Raw genomic sequence first — 18,696 nt, 5'->3', positions numbered from 1 at the left:
AAGAACAGGGAGAACACAAAAAAGGGGGGGGGACGACAGAAGAAAGACATGTTGAGTGCATGGATTACCGCTACCGTTGCCAGACAACACAGACACAGAAGCCCTCTGCACTACGCCGCGCTCTTGGGCTCCACTGTGCAATTACTGGGAAATGGCCTACAAGCCTATGGACGACATCTGCACACATAGATGACACAGGGGCATGAATAGCTGTACTTGGCAGTCTACAGAGGTGGGCTGTGGTGCCACATGGCCTGCCTTACGGAGGGGCCTTGCCTACGGAACTCGCCCTGTCCTAGGGAAACCCACAGCCCTCCTCCCTCACCCAGACACCTCCACTGCGCGCAAAGTCAGCAGAATGAGAGTGTACTCACCCCCTTGTGTCTGCAGTGATGCCCTCAAGCGCCCATCCAACTCCGGGTAGGCCACCGCCAGGATCCTGAACATCAGGGGGGTCATGGTGCGACGGGCACCCCTCCCACGTTGAGAGGCCATCCCCAGCTGAGCCTCCGCCGTCTTCTTGCTCCAGGGGCGAATGTCCTCCCATCTTTTCCGGTAGTGGGTGCTCCGTCTGTGGTAGACCCCCAGGGTCCGGACGTCCTTGGCGATGGCACGCCATATATCTTTCTTCTGGTGGGCGCTGACCTACATGAAATGTACAGGGGAAGAAGAGAAGTCATTACAACTGCACTGCCAAAGTGATTGGCCCCCATTCCTACCCTTGCCATGTGGCACATGCATTCACCGTCTCTCATGCACGCAGCACTCTGCCCCCTTCCTTCTTACATCCAGCCCTCTCCACACATGTATGGCCCATACAACATGCTTCCTGTGTACTTACCTGTTTGTCTGGAGGACCGTAGAGTAGCGTGTACTGGGGGAGGACCCTATCCACGAGCTTCTCCAACTCCTCCGATGTGAAGGCAGGGGCCCTTTCCCCAGACGCACGAGCCATTGTCTCTTCCAGACCGAGGTCACAGCAACACTTGCAGTGTAGGTCCTCTTCTGTCGAAGATCAGGTATTGAGTGATTGAACAGATAGAAAATGGCGGTCACGTCCACGGTTCTGCGTACCATCACCGCCGGCGTACATCGTCATTGGCTCCTGGGACCCATAGGGTCCAATGTTAACCAATGCAGCATTGATATTCACCTACAGGTTTGACCGTGCCACAATCCAGGAACTGTGTACCCAGTTGGAGCCAGACCTGATGTCAGCAATCCGCCATCCCACAGGAATCCCCCCTCAAGTGCAGGTGCTGTCAGTGCTCCATTTCCTTGCAAGTGGTTCTTTTCAAACAACTGTGGCCATGGCATCAGGGATGTCCCAGCCTATGTTTTCCAACGTATTGTGCAGAGTGTTGTCTGCCCTTCTGAAACACATGCGGAGCTACATCGTTTTCCCTCAGGTGGAGGATTTGCCTACAGTGAAAGGTGATTTCTATGCCCTGGGACATATCCCCAACATCATAGGTGTCATTGATGGGACCCATGTGGCTTTGGTCCCCCCCCCCACAGGAGTCAACAGGTGTACAGAAAATGGAAGAGTTATCATTCTATGAATGTACAGATGGTATGTTTGGCAGACCAGTACATCTCCCATGTGAATGCCATGTTCCCTGGCTCAGTGCATGACGCCTACATCCTGCAGAATAGCAGCATCCCTTATGTGATGGGTCAACTCCAGAGGCACCGGGTGTGGCTATTAGGTGAGCACCTGGAAGCAAGACAGTGGGAATGGTTGTCTGGGTATATCCCTACAGGTTAGTGTGTGTCTAACAGTTGTCCCTCGCCATTTGCAGGTGACTCTAGTTACCCCAACCTGTCATGGCTACTGACCCCAGCGAGGAATCCCAGGACAAGGGCAGAGGAACGCTACAATGAGGCCCATGGGTGAACTAGGAGGGTGATCGAGCGGACCTTCGGCCTCCTGAAGGCCAGGTTCCGGTGCCTCCATATGACAGGTGGATCCCTATTCTACTCACCAAAGAAGGTGTGCCAGATCATTGTGGCCTGCTGTATGCTTCACAACTTGGCTTTGCGACGACAGGTGCCTTTTCTGCAGGAGGATGGTCCAGATGGCGGTGTTGTGGCAGCTGTGGAGCCTGTGGACAGTGATGAGGATGAAGCAGAGGAAGAAGACATGCAGAACAGGGACTCAGTGATCCAGCAATATTTCCAGTGAAACACAGGTGAGAATACAATCCTGAATACTATATGTACTTCTACACTACTACCTCTCTCCTGTCTGTCATTTTCACCCAGTGTATGGTCACTGAGTTGTCACTTTCCCTTATTGTTTCACAGATGTGGGTCCCAATGTGTGACATCTGCTTAAATTCCTCATGGACTAGAGCTGTGTGACATAGGTATGTTGACATTACTATTTCAATAACATTTTGTCACTGTAATTGCAAATACACTATTTCGAAATCACAGACAGACTCCAGATCATTTTGTGCTTTAGGTGTGTTTATTTAAATGCAATATAATGGAGGGGGAAGTTAAATGTTGAGGGGTGATGGTGGAGGAATGTCCATGGCAGAGTCCAGTCTATTAGTCTCACAGGTGCATTGCCCATATGGCCATAGGAAGTGGAGCTGGGGCAGTCTAAGTATGGACAGGGTGACAAAGTGGGACAGTAGGATGACAATCAGGGTAGTCTCATTTCTTGGCGGGGGTCTTGGCATCGTTCTCTGTCTTTGTCCTGGATCTCAGGGACCGTTTGCGGGTTGGTTCTCCGTCTGCAGGGGGTGGGGTGCTGGTGTGGTGGTTCTGTGGCGGGGCGTCCTGTCGACTAGCGCTGGCGGAGGTGGTGGGCAGTTCATCGTCCATGCTAGTGTCAGGGGCCCCTTGTAGTGCCACAGTGTCCCTCCTGGTGTTGAGTACTTCCTTCAGCACCCCTACGATGGTGCCCAGGGTGGAGCTGATGGTTCTGAGTTCCTCCCTGAAGCCCATATACTGTTCCTCCTGCATGCGCTGGATATCCTGAAACTTGGCCAGTACCGTTGCCATTGTCTCCTGGGAGTGGTGGTATGCTCCCATGATGGAGGAGAGGGCCTCGTGGAGAGTGGGTTCCCTTGGCCTGTCCTCCCCCTGTCGCACGGCTGCCCTCCCAGTTCCCCTGTGTTCCTGGGCCTCCGTCCCCTGGAGCGTGTGCCCACTGCCACTGCCCCCAGGTCCCTGTTGTTGTTGGGGTGGTGGGGTATCCTGGGTTCCCTGTAGTGGTGGACACACAGCTGATTGACGTGTCCTGGGGACGGAGGTATGGGCCCGCTGGGTGGGTGCTGTGCTGGTGCTTCCAGAGGGGGGAAGGTCTGTGGTGGGCTGTGCCTGTGTGAGGGGAACCGACTGTCCCGAGGTCCCCGATGGTCCGGGCTGGTCATCTAGATCCAGTTGGACAGAGGTGCTGTCATCACTGTGGGCCTCTTCTGTTGGTGGTGTGGACATGTGTGGACCCTCCTGTCCGGTGACGTTGGGTAGGGGTCCTGCAGGGGTATAAAGGGATGTTTGTTAAATCTGAGTGTGTAATGGTGTGCAATGGGTGGGTGCCCGTGTACCCCAGTGGTAGCATTCCTGTGTGGGAGCTTGTGTGATGGTGGTTTAGGGGGGTGTATAAGTATGTGCAGTGGGCATGCTTTGGTGATGGGTGTCCATGCTTTGGTGTTGCATGCAGGCCTTGGTGTTTGGATGTGTGGTTTGTGAAATTGGGACATTTGTGAGGAGTTGGGGTGCTGGGGGTGAGGGTGGTGGTATGTGATAGCATGCAGGTAGGGTGGGGGATGTAATAGTAAAGCTTTGACTTTCCAGAGTCCATTCCTCCGCCTACTCCTGTGAGGCCCTCAGGATGCAGAATCGCTAAGACCTGCTCCTCCCATGTTGTTAGTTGTGGGGGAGGAGGTGGGGGTCCGCCGCCAGTCCGCTGAACCGCCTGGTGGTGTCTTGAGACCACAGAACGCACCTTCCCCCGTAGGTCATTCCACCTCTTCCTGATGTCCTCCTGATTTCTTGGGTGCTGTCCCACTGCATTGAACCTGTCCACTATTCTTCGCCATAGCTCCATATTCCTTGCTATTGAGGTGTGCTGCACCTGTGATCCAAATAGCTGTGGCTCTACCCGGACGATTTCCTCCACCATGACCCTGAGCTCCTCCTCCGAGAGTTGTGTTGTGTGAGGTGCGTGGAAGTTGTGTGGGTGATAGTGTTACATGCCTGTGGATGCTGTTGTACTTGCTGGTGGTGTCTCTCTCTGGCCTTCTTTCTGAATTTTTTGTCGTGGGGGTTTGTGGGTGATGTGGGTGTGTGTTTTATATTGTAATGGGTGTGTGGGAGTGGTGTGTGTATGTGTCTCAGGTGTTTGTATTTTGAATTGTCCAATATGGGGATGTTTTGTAGTAGTGTGTGTATTTTGAGCGCGGCAGTATGTACCGCCAATGGAATACTGCGGTTGAAAGACCGCCGCGTGGATTTGTGTGTCATGATAGTGTGGGCGTATTTCTGTTGGCGTGACGGTGTCGGTTTTGTTTTCGCCAGTTTATCACTGACCTTTGGTGTGGCAGACTTGTGTGGGTGTCTGAATTTTGGCGGATTCCGAGATGTGGGTCATAATAGCTGTTGCGGAATTCTGTGGCCACAGCGGTGTGTTGGCGGTCTTCTGCACGGCGGTATGCGGCTTTTACCGCCAATGTTGTAATGACCGCCTTTGTCTATTCTGAGGGGATAGAATGAGGGTTACTCTAATGGTCATGTGTCTAGGTAATCTGGTAAAAGGACCCTCTTGGAGAGGTGATCTCAGTTCTCTAGGACTGCTACAGTTTGGAACACTCAAACTAGCTATAACCTTTTTCTTTTTAGGTTTAACTGTGCAGCCTCATGCAAAGTGGGCGGATTTAACACAACATAGGCACAGATTGGCCTTACGATGCCATTCCTTCTCGTCAGTAGATAAAAGACCTCTGACTTCCCCAATTTGTATGGGTTCTGGTTCCTGTGCTTTTTCTTCAATTTCTTTTTTACCTGTTTTTAAAACTGCTACCCTGGGTTCGCTCCAAGAACGTTCAGATTTCCTTTCTCCTAACCGATGATCTAGTCTCACTACTAAATTAATAAATTCAGTGCAATCTTCTGCTAATTCAACGATATGGAATGAAGTATCTGTTAAATCATCCCTCAGGACTCTTTGAAAAAGTGAGGTAAATTTTCCTCAGACACCCTAGTCTCAGTATTTAACCAGTTGAAAGTAGTAATGTACGTGAGGAGGTCCTTAGACCCTTGTCGTAAATTTTATAATTCGTTATCACAAGACTGAATAAAAAAATGTTTTGCAAACAATTGCATTAGGGTTGCCTTAAAGATGGCAAAATTCAATAGGATGGGATCATTGTTTTCAATGAGTGGAATAGACCAACTGGGGGCAACACTACCAAGATAGGAAACTACAAAAGCTACCTTAGCAGCATCAGTTATACATATTTGAGGTTTACACAAAAATGCATTTGGCATTGGATCACGAAAGCAGCAAAAAGAGAATTAGCCCTAGTGTATTTTTCAGAGTTGTCTAATGGCACAGATGTCAGAGTGGTCACTTTTACATGTAGATTCTGGTCAGGGGGATTTGCAGGAATGGAAGTCGAGGGTTGAGTACCAAATTATGGGGATTTAATAATGGGTTTTGGACCTGAGGGATCCCTTGATTTCATGAAGATTGTGGAACATGTTAGGGGCTCCCTGAGCTCCTGATTCTTGGTTTGTAATTTCAGGAGTTGTTCCTGTAAATTTTGTACTAGAACTGCCAACTGCTCAGTAGGGGTTAAATGATCTGAATCAGTTACACACTTGTGATCCATGATGACTTCACACCAAGGGAACGTTAATGTTGTGGCTTGGCTTTCTGTTCTCTGCGAGCTACTCACTCTTCTTACTTTCTCTCTTTCACAAGAAATACAGGATCGGTGGCAGACGATGGAAGAGGAGAGCCAGGACTCTACAGGAAGTCGACTGGAGGGCGAGAATTGCTGGAACTCGACTGAAGGCTGTCAGGAGGATGGGAAATGCTGGAACTCGACTGGAAGCTGGTCAGAGAATGGTCGGAGAACGAGGAACACTGGAACTCGAGTGGAGGCAGGCTAGAGTTCAAGAAACTTGACTTGCACTGGAACTCGACTGGAGGCAAGCCAGAGGACAAGGAACTTGACTTGACTGGAAACAGGTGAGAAGAGCAATAGGTACGAAGCCAAGCAAGGCCTCAGACTCACAAGCATCCTTAAATAAACAAATGTGGACATGTGCCTTTTGGCAGTTGATTGCTTGTTAAGGGAATAAACAATTAGCCTCCTGATTGTAGCACATGTTCAATGTAGATCACATTGTGAAGAGCACATGCTTTTGCAGTTACAGTTCGCACAAGTTTAGAAGGTGGGATACAATGTGCATACAATAAATGAGAGATTTAACAAGCTTTGGTTATTGCAAACTTGATCTTCAAGGATGTAATGAATATACTCAAATAAGTCTGAATGTTGCAAGCAACAGCATTGTACTGTAATCAAGCTCTTGGATGTGTTAGTGTACCCACAACAATATTAAACATATATTGACTCCTGAAATGAGGCTGCATACAAATTCATAGCTATAGCATAAGCAAGTATCTGAATTCATCTTAAAGAAATGTACATTTCAGCCTTAACTGAATATCTTCTAACTTTTTTTGAGTGTTTATTTTATTCTGATTATGAACAAGAACAACAAATAAGCATTTCACCAATGCAGTCACTATATTTCCCACATATTCTGACTACCAGCTTCATCACACAACACCTGTTCCCCTTCCCCCACCCATTAACATTGGTATTATCCTTGATATGGCATCTAGACATCCAATATCGTTGTTTATTTCCCAATATCCCTTGCGTCCCAGAGCTTCATAAATTTCTTTCTACAGCCCCTACCCCTGTAAACTTCATGTGCCATAATGTTGCAATGATTCATCCCTTCCTCCTGCTGCTGAAAGGAGGGTGCCCCTCTCGCTTTCCAATAGTTGGGCAATGTGTCTTTTGGCCACTAAGAGGCCTCGGTTTATGAGTATTTTTTGGAATCTAGTGAAATCTGTAGGAGACCATATGCTCAGGAGGGCAAGACTCTTGACTACTCAATGGTAGTTCCCACTGCAACTCTAAGGATCCTATCACCTGGTCACAAAAATGTCTTAAATGTGGGAACCACCACCATGTGTGTATGAAGGAGCCCCCATCCCACAGCATCTAAGACAGAGAACATCCTTCACCTAACCAATCTTATGCATTAATGTTCTGGTATAATACACTCGATGTAGAAGCTTCAATTGAATCAGTTTGTAACTAGCCTTTATCGTCCCTTCAGCTGGGAAGCTCAGGTGTGGTGCCAGTCTTCTTTTACAGTTTCTCCAATGAATTGCTCCCATCTGTCTTTGAGATGTGCTAGATCTCCCTGTGTATTTTGCAATAATGTTCCATATTTCAAGGAAATCAGTTTCCGTATGAGCTTCCCATCAAGGATGCTATTCTCTATCAGGGATTTCTCTTGGTTTCTTCTTCTTTGAGGATACTATGTGCGAGTGCATGTCTCAGCTGCCTATATTTAAGCCACTACATAAAGGTCATTGTTGGAAAATGGGTTATTGATAAGGGCAGGTAAGTACCTACACTTAGCAATAGGCCACTAACCTCCACTTAAGTCCAGTTAGGTCTCAGTAAATTAAACCCAGCTCAACCCTTGGTAGCTTGGCAATGAACGACAAGGCTTAACTTAGGAGACAGAGTGTAAAGCATTCAAATATCACAAAACAGTAATTAAATAAAACACAGGAAACTGTTTAAAAATCCAAAATCAATTTATAAACATATATTATATTTTTATCTTTAAAATGACACAAAAACTGATAAAATCGGGTGAGGGGAACTGGAGATATGAATTTTTTAAGAATTATTGTTTTCTAGCACATGGAAACAAAAACCTCCATCTGGTCGCACCTCGACTGGGGCAAAGTCAAAGTTTAAGGCTGACTGTGATGGAGCCCGGCTCGGCTACAGCCCGCGGGAGGCCTCGGTCAAAAGTTTACCTTAGTTTTTTCTGAAGATTTTCTTCAGCGGGACGAACCTGGCAGTCCAATCAGACCTCCTGGAACTCTTCCTCGGATACGCGTCGCGGGAGCCCTCGGTGGAGATTTTTACCTTCGGACTTAGTTGTTTTTTCGAGGTGAAAATCCTTCGACCGGGGCAAACCTGGATCTTGATCCGACGTCCTTGGAGCCCTCCTCGGATACGCTGGCTGGGAGGTCCCAGTCAACTTCCTACGTTCAGACTAAGTCTCTTTTTTGGAGATTTTCTTCACCAGGACGAACCTGCAAGTCAGGCCGGGTCGCGGTTGAGGCAAGCCAGCTAGAGTTGCAGCTGCGGGTCGGTCCCTCTATGGAGCTTTTTTTCAAAAGTTCTCCAAAGTTCTCAAAACTTCTGGATCTTCTTCTAGATGTTGTTTTAAGGTTCTTTTGGGGTCCACAGATCACCCAAAGGTTCCAGAAGCTCTGAAATGCTCCTTGGGGGTGTGGACTACAACTCCCGGAATTCACCTGGCACAAACTCCTTTTTGGCCACTGGACAGTGGTTAGCTGGTTGGTTTCTTCAGGAGTTGGTGCAGGGGACTCTAGTTAGCAAGTTTTCACCTGTAGCAAACAGGGAGTCCCTCCTTGAACCAGTTGAAGCCAGGCAAAGTCTTTCTTGTGGTGAAGCCCAAGTGTGCAGCTGGTGCAGTCCTTCAGAGTGCAGGGTCCAGGTGCAGGCCAGGGGTACAGCAGGGCAGGCCTCCTTCTTCCGTAGTTCTTCCTGGTAGGGATCTGGTAGGGAACTGAGGTGTGGGTGCAGGTCTGCCAGTTTTATCCCTGCTCCTGCGTGAAAAACAGGGGGGGTCCTGGTTCTCCAATCAGGGGCAGGGTCCTGCCCCCGTGTGATGACCACTTCCTGGGAAGTGTGGCAAAAATCAATCCCAGGGAGCAACATTCCTCAAAAATCCATCATGGCTGAAAGTGATTTTTGGAGGTTACATCTGGCTGAGCCCATCCACTGGTGTGGCTAAAAATCCTAAACACACCCCTCTCCTGCCCTCTCCTAATCTAATCAAGGGGGCACCTAATTGTCTGGGTTTGCATGATGTGAGGGTGTTGCTGGGTTGCTCCAAATGTCCTTCTCTGCCTTTGAAGACCAGTTTGGCAGCCCTCCCCCTTCCTGCTTCACCATCTGCTGAGGGGAGACCTGCTCCCCCAGGCACATCTCTTTGTGCGGAGCCAGGCCACTTCACACCTCATCAAGGCAGCCTGGCCAGGCTGCAAGAGGCTGGCCAATCAGAGCACAGCAGCAAAAACACTGCAGGGCTGAAGTTGGCAACTTTTCAGGTAAAGTTTAAAACTCTTTACCTGAACAAGTTATATTAAATCCAACAACTGGAAGTTGTGGGATTTATTATAACAGTTAATTTGATACCAAACCTCTGGTATCTGTTACTTAAGAGGATTCTCAAAATTAAAATAAAGTCTCCCCATTCTAGCCTATGGAGGCCATTCACTACAATGAGGAAAAAACAGATTTGGCTCATTTTACCTCACCAGGGGTTATAAAACTATTTTTATAAGGTCCCTGCTTATTGTTACATGGCACCCAGCTCTAGGGGCACATAGGGCACACCTCAGGGGTGACTTAAAATAAGGTAGTTTAAGACTTTGCAACTACTTTTAATTCCAAAGTCGAATTTGCATGTAACTTTAGTTTAAAAGCAGCCAGAAAGCCAGGCCTGCCTTTAAAATGACACTGGGCACCTCAGCAGTGCACATATGGGTGCATTACCTATGCTGGGTCCCTAAACCTACATGCCCTACCATATACTAGGGACTTATAGGTAGGTTGACTTAGCCAATTATAATTAGCCTAATTTGCATACTGATTTTACAAAGAGCACATGCCCTGGGACTGGTTAGCAGTACACAGGGCACCATCAGAGTCAGGAAAACACCAGCAAAAAGTGGAAAATGGGGGCAAAAAGTTAGGGGGCCTCTGCAATCAGCCCTGTTCTCTCACAGTCATGTGATACTCTTTTTGAAAGTATGCGAGTGAGACCACCCCATTGGCCTCCCATATGTTCTTTAATGTACTTATGTCTATCCTGTCCCATTCCTGAAAGCCTCTTAAGGCCATCACCCTGCGCAGACACATGCCATCCCAGAATATCTCTTAACTTTGATGTACTGTTATTTTTACATCTTTTACACAATTCTTACCATGAAACAAATGGTCTGTTTCTGTTTATTCGTAACATGCTAGTAATATACCCACACATGTTTGCATGTATATAAGTGAGAAAAAGTGTGAACCCTATCTTCAAGGTAATAGAGTTTTGTACACGAATAGGATTTTACAAGTAGACAGGTAGATGTGGGAAGGAGACAGAAACATACCAGCTTGGAGGAGGAGTGTGGTTAAAAAAAGATAGGAGCTTTCATTAAGCAGTGAGCCACATACCAAAAAACAGGCATGAATATGCAACAGCAGTTTATTACCTTGCTTGGGTGTAGGTTTACAGCTACACTAAAGTTTGTCAGGTTCTGGATTACAATCACAGCTTTTCAAATACTGTTTTATTTTGTAAACCTTTTTTCAAAGGTAAAAACTTGGCAATCTGTGCAGGTTCAACTTTTTTCCATAACTCTCCTTTGCTCTGCAACGTTATTTTAGGTTTTTAGGACTTTGTGCACCTTACCACTGCTAACCAGTACTAAAGTGCTTGTGCCATCTCCTTTAAACTTGGAGAAATTGGCTTACATCCATTGGCACAGACAAAAGCCCCTATTGTCTGACACCATTTTAGGTAGGCCCAGCCTCTATCTTTGGTAATAGGAGTCACCATTTTCTCTAATTCAGGTAATGGAAGTCACTATTTTCCTCAATTTATGCAAAATCAGTGTCATGTCTGCCATTGGTGCATATGTTGTCTGACCTTACCATTCCAAGAACTGTGAAAGTTCCAAATCATTCAGATAATGACATAGATATCACAACTGATGCCACATCAAGTCTGAGACAAGTGTATAGTTATCACAATGTCAAGGACAAATGAGAACAAACATAGACATATGGCTAAAATAGTGCAGTCTGAATTGAAAAATGTTCAAAAGGATACGCCTGAGAAGCACACCTTGATGCACATAATCTATGACAGTCATTCATAAAGGTATGTCAAAAATTGTAATCTCTGATCAGATTTAGTATATAAGGACTGCCACTTGACTACTTGCCTGGAGAGGTCGTTTGCCCACATTATTGCACAAAATACTGACAGAGATGGTCTGGACTGTGGCCAGCACACCAAGTTGATTCTACATTGCACTTGATACAGCTGGAGAGCTGGAGGAGGAGTACTGCCCCGTTGCCTGTGACTATGCTTTGCAAGGCTGGCCAGCAGTAGCTGCTTCTGCCTGAAAGATGACAAAGACTGACTTGTGTGTGACTTCCAACTGGTGAAGAATATCCAAGGGCTTGAACTGAGCGTGCCTCCTGTTGTTGAAGTCTCAGGGACATCAAAGACTTCTCCCTGCCAGCACCTGGACTCTCTGCCGAGGCTCCTGCCCTGCCAAGTAGTTCCTAACCTGTCTCCGGGCCCTTGAAAGCTGAAGCTGGTGGAAAAGGACAGAAATCCATGCACAGACCCCTTTGCAGGAAACTTTCGAAGCACCATCTACAACACGGCTGATAAACAACTCGCCGTTGGCCTCACAGCTAAAATCGATGCATCACCTGCATCGTGGCTGGGAGATCGATGCATCCCGGCTGGAGAAACGACATGCAACACCCGTTAGCCGTTGCTAATAATGATGCAAGCCCCACACAGAGTGGTTTCCTGATACCGTGTGACTGGATTTCAATGCACCATCGCTGGGCATGCCCATCTGGGAATCAACCCATCACTCTCCTGCGGGAGAGGAGAAACGACGCACGCCAACCCAACCAGGCCAGGAACGACACACGGTCTCACTTGCGAATGAGAAATCAACACATCTCTGGCCTTTTTCAATTCACGCTTGCCAGTGCAGCTTTATTTTTGATGATAACCAGGTACATGGTGCAACAACAGCATTCTCACTATTTCTTTTATTCTTTTCAAACTGGTGTGGTGTCCGTTTTGTAGTGTTTCATTGTATTACTGTGTGTGTTAGAATACATACTTTGCACATTGCTGCTGGGGTTAAGCCTTTCTCCTCATGCCAAGCTACCAAGGTGGTGAGCGGGGGTTAACCAGGTGTGTTTCTCCTTTACCCTGACTAGATTTAGGGTCCATGCTTGAACAGAGTGCAAACTAACTGCCAACCAGAGACCCCATTTCTAACAGTCTCAATGACTTTATTAAATTATAATCTAGTTTTCTAAATTGGTATTCAAGTAAGTAAGTTAAGTTGACTGCTTTGTACCATGATACCAGAGGTTTAACCACAGGTTAAATTAATGACTTGTGGTTCACCCTGACATGGATTGTGTCAGCTGCTTGAAAATGGCACACCTCCCTCACGAAACAACAAAATTTCTCACAACATATGTATACTTTTGCATATGGAAATAAACAGAGTAAGTACACACACACTTGCTATAATTTTTCATATTTTTCTTCATGGTGGATGTATTTTTCTGCATGGGGTGTTTTAAGGGTACTTCCTTCTCCTTTCCATTTTTTAGATGGATTTAGTTGTGTCCTTGACATTAGTAAATCTATAAAAATTTCCAGGGCGGGAAAGGGTTAGACAATGATCTGTGAATATTCACAAATGTTGTGTATGTTTACAAATGTATAAGCTTGTACTTGTTCTCAAGCGTCCAGGTAATTCCTAACTTTCAGCTAGATTGAGTCTATAAAATATAACATATTCCGTTTCACCCAGATATACATTCCTTCCTTAAAATACACACTTCCCAACCCACAACTCATACGGAAATGTCTTTGCTTTTGTGAGTCATTTTATGAGTGCAAATGCAGCATTCGACAATTATAAAAGTGTTTTTTACAGAATACCCGCAACTTAGAAATCAACCTTGACTCCTCCCCGTCTATGACCTACCAGGTAAACTCTGTCACCCCCTCCTGCTGGCACATACTCTGCAAACTCCAGAAGATCTTCAGATTGATCCCAGCAGACTGTCTCAGGACAGTCACCCATACCTTAGTCACAAGCAAGATCAACTACGGCAACGCCCTCTACGCCAGCACCTCAACTAGGAACCTAAAAAACGTCATCTCATACTCAAAGCAGGACCAGCGTACCTGAACCACCGTGTCTCTGTCCACACCCCCACCAGATCCCTCCGCTCCACCCAGATGTCCCTGGCCACCGTCCCTCACATCTGCATAACCACCGCCTGAGGATGATCTTTTACCTACATTTAAGCAAAGAGGTGGAACAACCTCCCCCTGCACCTCAGACAAAGCCCATCACTCACAATCTTCAGGAAGAATCTCAAGACATGGCTCTTCGGATGAGGCCCCTCCCCACCAGCACCTTGAGATCCTCACTGGTGAGTAAACACACTTTAAAAATACTGATTGATTGATTGAGAGAAAGTGGTACTTTAATGATTAAAAAGCATGCAACATGCCACACAATAAATACATTGCTACACTATATAACATGACATGTTAAAATGACTTTTATGAAGATATAAAATTATGTATATGTATGTTTTTTTCCAGAGCAATGCTTGGATACTAGGAACATAACAATATTCACAGAATCAATCATATTCTATGACATCTTGCTGCCTAAAGTTATGGTCATGTAGACAATGGAATAACATAGATGTATCTAAAAATAACAGACTACTTCTACTCAAAACTTATGCAGTCATAATACATTGTCATTCCACTTCCTCTCTTTCCTAATACTTTGCCAAATACCAGATTACACTTCGAGTGCATTCATGGGTTCCCCTGAGAGTTATTGAAACCACGCATCCAATGGCTTTTCAAAGAAAGGGGCACTTATTGTCAAGTATTGGAGAAGTAAATGACATAGTTTGCATAACAAGTCTTTATTGTCCTTGAAATAGGATATGTAAAGTAGCACTCAGTTAACACAAGGTTTTGTTACACTGAATTGAATGCATCAGAATTTGGTCAGGCACGAAATTGCCTGGAGGTTTTGCCAGAAATGTGAGAGTTATATCCCTGTACAATAATATCTTAACAACCGTAGGGACCATGAAAAGATTTTTGATGGTTATGTTTAATTTTAGAATAATAATATTGTATTCCATTGCTTTTATTTCTTTTACACTGGGCGATCTGCGAGTTGAAGCAAGCACAATGTCATGTTCAATTGACCATGTTAGATACTTCACCTACTGCTGTCCTCCTTAGTTGTCCAATCTAATAAAAGTACAAAATATTTGTAAAATGTATTATCTTTTTACTTGAACATATAGTCAGTATCATTTGAATTTGTTTTTAATGTCTCAATACAGTCCCTAAAAGTTACTTTTATGGTGAACTGATGACTGATGAATGACTTTTTATAGAATGAGACACACGAAATGTGATATTTGAGTGATAAAATACAGGTTATGGCTCAACCAGGCTCTCAAATACATATTCAGATGGTTGCAAATATTTTCTAAGTCAGTCAGTTACTAAACTGCATAAATGCAGTGCTGCAGCCTTTCATTATGGAGCAAAGGGATCACTATAAACACAATGCTTTGAATACATTTCTTTAATAAAGATATCTGTTAGACCTTACTGATGAGGCACTTTCCCACATACCCTGATTTCGAGTCCCACGGTACAGGCACAACAGTAAGTTTGCATGTGACTTTACAGTTACTGCCAAACAATATCATCCTAGTTCTGTGCAAATATTGGCAGAACCCCATGGAAAGGGGAAACACTGAGTGAGACCCATTATTTACATTCATAAAACAACATTCAATTCCCATTCCATGGGGTTTTACCACAAGGTGGTAATTGTATGTGTAGGCTTGTGGGTGGATTGTGGCTGGAGAAGGGGGTGAGGTGAGTGCGGAGGGAGGGAGGGAAGGAGAAGTGGTTTTCTAGCAGGCAGGGAGCACTGTCTGTTTCAATGTAAAAAGAAAAACATAGAAAGTGGTTTAGCTGTTGCTGGGGTCAAATCCTCATGGAATTTTTCTGACCAGAAATACCAGTGAGACAAATTAGATGATTTTCACACACACTGAGTACAACCAAGTGAGAAAAGAGCCTAACAATGTATAATTAGGCAAAGAAAAATTATTATGTATAAATGTTTGTTAATTTCACTCCACCTAACTGGCAATGAACCACTTAGCAGACTAAAAGGAGCAGGCAGCACTGACTGGCCCGATTACGACTTTGGCGGTCTGACCGTCAGACTGCCGAAGCCACGAGTGTGGCTGTCATCAAGTCAGTGGCTTTACCTCTGTCGTATTACAAAGTTTCCACCAGGCTGACAGGGGGAAACGTAGTATTATGACCTTTCCGCCAGTCAGCCCGGTAAAAACAGTGGGGCGGCATGGGGCCAAGGTCAATGCCATCACACATCACCACCCTCAGAATGCACACTGTCTGTAGAGCAGACAGTGCACATTCTGAGGGTGCTTGCAGGTCCCCCCGTGGTCCCTGGCACAGGCTTTCCACCAGTCTTTAGATGGTGGTGCAACCACCATGGAAAGGCTGGTGGAAAGTGAAATTGTGATCAGAACTGACACCAACTAGGCGGGATCCTTTAACCTGGCGGTGGTGGAATTCTGCTGTGGTCCGACCGCCTCCGTGGGTTTGGCTGTCCTCACACTGCCAGGCTTGTAATGAGGCCCTATGTCTTTTTTAGATGTATTTTTCAAATGGTTACACAGTAAATAAACTCTTTATTCAAATTCCTTTCTACATGCACTGTTACGTTCTTACTCCCCATACTCACGAGTGACAAGGATACAGTTTACGTTTAAATATTCTGGAACATTCGTAAATAATGAGACCCAGAGCCTTATTCATTTTTTTGCTGCTTATGCACAGATAAGAGCTACAGATAAGTGCTATCAACTAAAGGTATGATCTATTAATGATTCAGAAAGGTTAAATTATAACATGGAGGGTTAAAAACATTTTTATTAGCAGGATTTAGAGATCCAATTTGTATAAGTAACATGTTTTATTTACTTAAAATGGGATAGAAAAAGTACGTCTATAATATTGTAATTTCTTTAGTTTTATTAGCATTTTACAGGATAGTGAAATTGTAAGTGGTGCAATTGAGAGTGTAAGCAACCTTGGGAGTTAGATTCGGGCAACCCATATAGTTGTCGGCAGCAGTTAAACTTTAAAATAGGTTTCAGAATTGCGCCCGAACTGAGTAACTTAATGAAATTCAATACTTGTTTAAACTTTGTAATTGTACGTTAGGGTTGGGCAGCTGTCTCATTTGCGAAGGAGGGAAAAGTTCAGAGGTGTTTTGTGCTTTAAACATGCTCACTGAATGTGATGGTTGAATTTCAAGCAAGGGTGAGAGCTAGCGGAGTGTGTACAAAACGTACACTGAGGAGGCATGATTGGAGAAGTGTCTTATCTATATGTTTTTGTGCGAGCACAGGTGAGTATTTTCAGCCGGCCCGGGCTTCGTAGGCATTCATGTATACGGTGCTCATTGGGAAACATTTAGGAATTCTGCATTTAAACAACTTGTGATATGTTGGCCATGTGTTGAGAAATGTATTGATCAGATGAATTCTCGATCAGCGACTGGAGACGAAAATTATATGGCAATTTACGAGGAATAATACAAATCTTCAGATTATAAATATCCTGAATATTTGTGAAATATAGCACAGTGGTAGAGCAGTAAGAGCAGGAGAATGTTATAATCTTATAACTCTGAACTTGTATTGTGCATTATAATGGCTAGTTTTATTTTCACTATTTCCCTTCATTCCACTTGGTACGTTCCCCTTCCTTGCCTTTTTATGGTAGTGCCATCTTTGACAGTTTAGAATGCCATCGATCCAACAGTGTGCACAGAGATCTTCTTCAGAGTCCTCAAAGTCTATCAGCATGATCTAAACCCCCCAATGTTACAAGTTAGATGACTTCAATTTGTCTGCGAGGTCTGGTTACCAGAATGAACATAAATAAAGCAAAGGTAGTAGTAGTAACCTAGAAGCACTTCCCATAAGAGTCCAATAATCAAACTAAGAAACTATGTTATGGTGCTATTTGGTCAACGATGTCCTACTACTTCAAGACAACAAAGTATGTATCACAAAGAATACACAACATGTAAACATTTACTGCCAGAGCGAGTGGCCTTTGGAGTCAGCTTGGTGTCCTCATCAGGCAGTCCAGGATTCGCCATATGAGATCTTGCTGCAAGGGTTGGGGGTTCATCAGAGTCCTGGCTGTGTTCAACGGTTTGGAAGTGTGACACGTTTCTGGTTACTGACTTTCCAGATTGCGATGCTATGACCATGCTCCCGTTGACCAAGGAGACTTGTAGTTATTGAGTGTTGAATGAGGTGACTGCTTTCTTTTATTTTTGCTTGGCTACCACGGTTGTATGTCGCAACGCCGCCTGCTGAAACAACGAGTGCCTGAACAACGAGGTCGGAACACCGACCTCGTTGTTACGACTAATGCCTTTACCACGAATGCCTTAACAACGATATTTCGTTGTAAAGGCATTCCTGGTAAAGGCATTAGTAATAGGCACCCATTGATCCTGCATGCGTCACCCCGACCCCCCAACCCCGCCCCAAAACCTAAACCCCCCGCCCCCTCACCCCCACCTCCTGCCCCAAAACCTAAAACCACCCGAACCCCCACCTGCCCCAAAACCAAAACCCCCCCAAACCCCCACCCCGCCCCAAAACCTAAAACGCCCCGCCCCCCAACCCACCCCAAAACCTAAAACCCCCACCCGCCCCAAAACCTAAAATGCCCCTCCCCCCAACCCCGCCCCAAAACCTAAAACCCCTGACCCTCCACCCCTGCCTCAAAACCTAAAACCCCCTGACCCCCCCACCCCGCCCCAAAACCTAAAACCCCCTGACCCTCCAACCCCCGCCCCAAAACCTAAAACCCGACCGCCCACCCCGCCCCAAAACCTAAAACGCCCCACCCCCCCAACCCCACCCCAAAACCTAAAACCCCGACCCCCGCCCCAAAACCTAAAACACCCCGACCACCGACCCCCACCCCAAAACCTAAAACCCCGGCCCCAAAACCTAAAACGCCATGCCCCCCCAACCCCACCCCAAAACCTAAAACCCCCGATCCCCCAACCCCACCCCAAAACCTAAAACTCCCGCCCCCCAACCCCACCCCAAAACCTAAAACCCCCGAACCTCCACCCTGCCATAAAACCCCACACCCCGCCCCAAAACCTAATTGCTAAAGTGCAAGTTCTCCTGAATAAAATGTGTATGTAATTGGCTTTTTACGATTTGCATATTTGATTTACTGGTAAGTCTCTGGTACAGTGCACTAGAGGTGACCAGGGCCTGTAAATCAAATGCTGCTAGTGGGTCTGCAGCACTGGTTGTGCGGCCTACCTTAGTAGCCCTGTGATCATGGCTCAGACCTGCCACTGCAGTGTGTGTGTGCAGCGTTTAACTGCCAATTCGACTTGGCAAGTATACCCACTTGCCAGTC

This window comes from Pleurodeles waltl, chromosome 3_1, assembly GCF_031143425.1.
Source record: "Pleurodeles waltl isolate 20211129_DDA chromosome 3_1, aPleWal1.hap1.20221129, whole genome shotgun sequence".
Classification (NCBI taxonomy): Eukaryota; Metazoa; Chordata; class Amphibia; order Caudata; family Salamandridae; genus Pleurodeles; species Pleurodeles waltl.
Note: the sequence above shows the minus strand (reverse complement) of the source record.